Genomic DNA, 6,000 nt, shown 5'->3' with positions numbered 1-6,000 from the left:
GTCACGTGCTGTCCGCCGGCTTCCTCCACTCGGAACCTTTGTCGGCGGGCCTCTTTGTGCGGGCACAGAGTTCCGGGGGGTCGGGAGAGGCCGAGGGTGCTATTGACGGGAGATGTCAAAGAAGTTGGAGACGAGTTAGGAGCTGGGGCTTGAATCTGGTAGAAGCAAGAGTTAGGACGTGTTAGGAACGGGACAAGGACAGGTATGGCAAGAATAAATCACATGTAAGGAGCATGTTCAACAGTGCACCCGGAATAGTGTATGCATGTATGTTACATAAACCGTGCCTCTATATCCGCAATAGGTTATAGACCTACTAATGTGTCTGGGTTAGCGAGCTTGATTGACACTGTCCTCAGATCCTGTGTTGCATATTGTGTGCCTTTTACCTGGAGTACATTTAACAACATGCTCGTTTGGAATATACACCTGAGATTATTCTAGTGTATACTTAATGTTCTATTGCGTGTTCTTTCTTCATGATACATGTGTGAATGCCTCAATTCCCTCGGGGTACAGCATGCATGTAGGAATGTGCCAGCATATCCTGAGCAAAGTTTGCACCCAGCAGTGTGCCAATTTAAACTCTGGAATTTAGAAGGCAGAGTGGGCATCTCATTTAAACTTACAGAATACTGAGAGGCTTGGATAAAGGGGACATGGGGAAGATGTTTCTGCTAGTAGGAGAAACTAGGACTCAAGGGCACAGCCTCAGAGTGAAGGGCGAGCTGTTAGAACTGTGTCGAGAAGGATTTTTTTCCGCCAGTGGGTGATGAATCTATGGACTGCATTGCTACAGAAGGCTGTGGGCCAACTCATTGGGTGTCTTTAAGACAGATAAATGTTCTTGATTAGTTGGGGGAATCAAAGGTTATGGGGAGAAGTCAGGAGAATAGTGTTGATAAACATAACTGCCATGATTGAATGCTGTAGCAGATCAGATGGAAAAAATGACCTAATTCTGCTCCTATATTTTATGTTCTACATTGGGAGTAGAGTTTGCATCCAGTATTTGCAAACACATCTGACGTCATGTACATCTAATTGAAACACAAAATTCATTATGATCATAGATGATCATCCTGCTCAATAGCCTGTTCCTGCTTTTCCCCCATATTCATTGATCCCACTAGCCCCAAGTGCTGTATGTGATTTTTTTTTTCTTGAAATCATATTGTGTTCAATGTACTGCCACTTCAACATGCCACTGTCTTGCCTGTCGTCTTTCCTTGTCATCATCTCTGACTCAGGTTGGCTGCAATGCTCCAGCAAAGCTCAGTGCAAGCTGAAAGAACAGCACCTCATATTCTGCTTGGGAACCCCACAACCTTATGCACTTAATATTAAGTTCAACAATTTTAGAGCTTGAGAACCTTTCCCCATGCTTTTCCAGCACACACAAGATTATATGGGCTGTTACCACACTGCCTATTGTCAGCAACTAATAGTCCCCATTCCACAGCTATTCAATTCCCCAGACTGATCTTTAACCACTCTTGTCTGTCCAACTATCTTTCTCTGTCTTCGGGCTCTATCTTTACCTGTTGTTTACTCTCCTCCTCCTTCCACTCCATCTTCTGTATATAAAAAAAACCTTTTCCTACCTGCCATCAGTTTTGTAGAAAGGTCACTGGACCCGAAAAGTTAACCTTGATTTCACTGAACAGATGCTGCCAGACCCCTGAGATTTTCTAGCATCTTCTGTTCTTTTTTCTTGGTATTTGCTGTTCTTTAGGTTTTTTAATCTAATGTTTTAGCCTTGACTGCTTTATGCTGTAGTGAATTTCACAGGCTCACCACTCTGAATGAAGAAATTTCTCATCTTAGTCCTAAATGGTTTACCCTGCATCCTTAAACTTAGATTCCCAGTTCTGGACTTCCCCACTATTAGGAACATTTTTCCTTAACCTACCCTGTCTAGTCCTATTAAAATTTTATAGGTTTCTATGAGATTACACCTCATTCTCTTAGTCAATTCAACTCCTCCTGCTATCCCAAGAGTCTGTCTGGTGTAGCACCATATTCTGGACAGAACGTACAACGTGTGAGTATGCTGATAAACCTCAGATGAGTGTCATGTAATAGACATATCTAGTGTATAACATTTGTATACATAACATTTCATTTTATAATGGGAAAGAATTTAAAATTAATTGCGTGCACCACAATAGTGTATAGTTCATGTTCTGCTGATATATCTTCAATAGAGTATACATCTAATATATAATACAAGAAGATTACAGTGTCCATATGTGACAGTGTAATGCAATAAGCAACAAAAGGAGAAAGAAAATATATAAGCTGACAGATCTAGATTCCATCATTTGATCCTATATTCTCAGGATGCATTTTGTGGAATTATAAAAGTTTAAGTATGATCTGTACTTTGACTATATCTACCTTTTGTCAGCACTATGATTTGGATACACCCCATAGTAATAGACTAGATGGCTTTGCGGTCTCGGGCCTTGTAGTGAATGTTGAGACTTCACAGTTAAGTGAGTTTATGTGAAACTGATCATTGCTGGCTGATCTTTCAGCCTTGAATCTGGACTCAAATCCAGTCCAGAATTATGAGATTAAAGTATATTCTTTCTGCTGATCATTAGGGTTCTGTGTGAAATTAACTTGGATCACTTCAGTTGAGTTCCCAGCAAGTGTAAATCTACAGTGCAGAACATATGCTAATTGATAATCTCATACATTGAGGCCACAAGATGGTTGGTATTGACAGTAATAGGAGGAATGTCACAATGCTGCAGTACCGGGTACTCTTGAGATTTGAAAAGAGGTATGTATTGATAGTAGGCCAGAGCTAACTTTATGTATCTGATTGTGCATCTTTGATACAATCACTGTAAAGAATGAGATCAGTTTTCCAGCATCAGCATCTCTCATGTTTAATGTAAAAGGAAATTGAAAATTAAGGCAAGTGCCTAAAGTAGAAAAGCAGTAGCTATTACAGATTTTTGTAACTTTACTGCAGTACATGACTGAATATAATAGGATTCAAGCAGTGACATTGCCATTAATAACAGCTTACTTTTGTGTAATGTCCCACATTTAATAAAAATGTAATAATGATAAAGTGTAAAGAAGGAAGAGAAAATGCACACTGAGCCAGGAGGAAGGTTTATGCAGCTGGTTAGGGGATTAGACCAAACAAAATGAGAGACACTTTTTGAAAGGAGACTTTTTAAAGCAGATAGGGAAATGGTAAGGGAGAAGATTTATATAGAATATTAGAGAGCAATGATGAAAGGAGCATTTGGTAGTAAGAAGGAAGGAAAAGATTAGTATCGGAGAATTGAAAACATACAAGTATAGGATTCTGTAGACATGAGTATGGAACTAAACAATTCAACTTTACCAGTAGTCAAACAACTGCTGAAGTCTCTGCTACCAGAACCACCCACCTTAACAGTTGCAACATTTCACAAGTCTATTTGTAATGGATAAGTCAAAGGCTGTATGAAATATTTTTCAGCATTTATTTTTTGGATTCACCCCTCAGAAATTTCTTCACACAAAGCACTATAAACTCCCAGAGATCAATGGATGCAAAGCCATAGAGTACTTTCAAGGCATTGATTGATAGACAGATAATGTGGATAGGTGAGGTTAGAGTAAAACGTTTGTCCTAATTCTCTTGAAAGGGAGAACAGGAATCAAGGGGCCAAATGGCTTACTTCTACTTCTTGTATTCTATCTTCAGGAAGAGAATCAGTTGGGGACTGTAAAATAAAAATAACTCTGAGGATTGGTTTGGAGATTATCACAAGTATTTCAAAGTTTAGAAAGATATTAAATAGATCCAGAAATATAAGCTAGAATGGCTGGCAAGGTAATCTAGACTGACCCGTAAGGAGTGGCCTCGTCAGTTTTTAGTGTCTGGACATTTAGATTGATTGATAGCTGATTGGTGAGAAGTTGGGACTGCCTGATGTGAGGGCAAGGGGTGGGTTTATATTTTATAAGAACATCACTGATTTTCAAGCAATTCTGGCACAACTGTTGTTATATTCACTGAATTTGCTTCTGTTACCCTTTCTCTTTAACAAGGCTTCAATTTTTCATCTTTGTTCTTTTTCTATCCTTTCACTACTGGTTTAGAATCAATTTTCTGTCTTTCGTTTTTATTTTAGATGTGACAGTTCTTTTTACTTAGCACCTCGGTTCTTGTGCTGCCTTGCTTTGCTGTAGAATTTTCCTTTGGCAATATTTTTTGTATCTTTTTCATCACAGCTCTTTCTTGGTGTCCTCTGCCAAATAATATTGGGCACCAGCTTTCGTGAATAGATGATGGCAGTCAAACTCTTAATTGTTAAAGCACCATAAAGGAACCAGACATGCACAATCTGTAACCTTTTCATAAAATTGAATGTTTCAACTTTGCAATATTTGCAACCCACAAAGGACTTTTCACCTTGGCTTCTTATCTGGAATCATCCCTTGATTATCTTGACAGACAAGTGCAAATACAACTGTGCCTTTTTTTTACCTATATTCTCCCTCGTTCTCTTTGGGTAAGGGTTCCCTGGTATGTCCTACTATTCTTCAGTATCTCACCCAGATGATCAGTCTTCACACATTAACCTGGACAATGAGCATGTAAAATCATAGCAGGCATCACATCCTATCCTATTTCAGATATCACTTTCAATTATATTGGCAGCTAAGTATATGTTGTTGTGTGCAATCTTTGAGCATCTGCTGCTGAAGGTCTCTTGTGAGGGAATTTATTGCTCCATGTATCAGATAAATCTGGGTTACTAGCCTGATAAATTTGAAATGCTTTAGAATGTTTTATTTCTGTTCCGTTGTTACGATTGTCTATCATTCCCTAGATGATGGATAGTGAAGGAACGGTGTGCAGGGGTAAATATTCTAGATGTCCTACTTTTGATGCTGACATTTGAGAACAGAATCTGACTGGACTGAGTCATACATCATGCATGAATTTGCTCATGACACTTACTGTGACTCAAGTTTGATGCCCATGAACTGTGGAAAGTCCTCTTTCCTTATTCTCTTGTGTCAGCTGTAAATTGACTCAATCTTGTAGAGGACTACCGATGAACAAAGTAGCCTTTCCTCATTCATTCTATCAGAGCTTTTCATAATTTTAGAAGTTACTTTTAAAGAGAAGACAAATTCTGACAAGAGATGGATGCAGCAATCATCTGACTTAATAGCTCTTTTAAGTGATTTAACTTCAAAGTTTGTTTGATAACATGCCTATGAAACATTTCGGTATGTTCTGCTATGGAGTGGCACAAATAAAGTGCAAGTTGTCCTTCTATAGCTCCCTGTTTATAAGTGATATTCCAAAAATATCACAGATATCAGGGTTGAGATCTGGGACCAAGAGGGATGGAGGCTAAGAGTCTCTGGTTCCCTGTGCCAGAGTGGGGTGGAAATTTGCACTCTGATTGAAAATACCAAATTTATGAGTTAAACTAAAGCTGAAAGATTCGCCTAACATTTGCTAAAGATCTCTAGTAGGACACTCAATGTGAAGGACAGTTCTGGGGTTAGAGGTTAACCAGGTTGAAAAAGGAAAAGTGCAGAAGTAAATCCTGAGGAGCTAAGAACTTTTTCTGATTCTGGTAGAATTGAGTGTCTACTTAAAGAACATAGAACATAGAACATAGAACAATACAGCACAGAACAGGCCCTTCGGCCCACGATGTTGTGCCGAACTTCTATCCTAGATTAAGCACCCATCCATGTACCTATCCAAATGCTGCTTAAAGGTCGCCAATGAATCTGACTCTACCACTCCCACGGGCAGGGCATTCCATGCCCCCACCACTCTCTGGGTAAAGAACCCACCCCTGACATCTCCCCTATACCTTCCACCCTTCACCTTAAATTTATGTCCCCTTGTAACACTCTGTTGTACCCGGGGAAAAAGTTTCTGACTGTCTACTCTATCTATTCCTCTGATCATCTTATAAACCTCTATCAAGTCACCCCTCATCCTTCGCCGTTCCAATG

General features: G+C 39.4%; 1 protein-coding gene across 1 annotated transcript in view; it reads left to right on the top strand.

The window, feature by feature from the left end:
* Nucleotides 1-6,000, top strand: part of gtf2h1 (general transcription factor IIH, polypeptide 1) — a 71,229-nt gene continuing 65,229 nt past the window's right edge. The window contains exon 1 of the mRNA XM_072592088.1: nucleotides 1-202. The gene's annotated coding sequence lies outside the window, so the exon portion shown is untranslated. The remainder of the gene's footprint in view (nucleotides 203-6,000) is intronic.

Source organism: Chiloscyllium punctatum, chromosome 22, assembly GCF_047496795.1.
Source record: "Chiloscyllium punctatum isolate Juve2018m chromosome 22, sChiPun1.3, whole genome shotgun sequence".
NCBI classification, from domain to species: Eukaryota; Metazoa; Chordata; class Chondrichthyes; order Orectolobiformes; family Hemiscylliidae; genus Chiloscyllium; species Chiloscyllium punctatum.
Note: the sequence above shows the minus strand (reverse complement) of the source record. Positions and strands in the feature narration are given on the sequence as shown.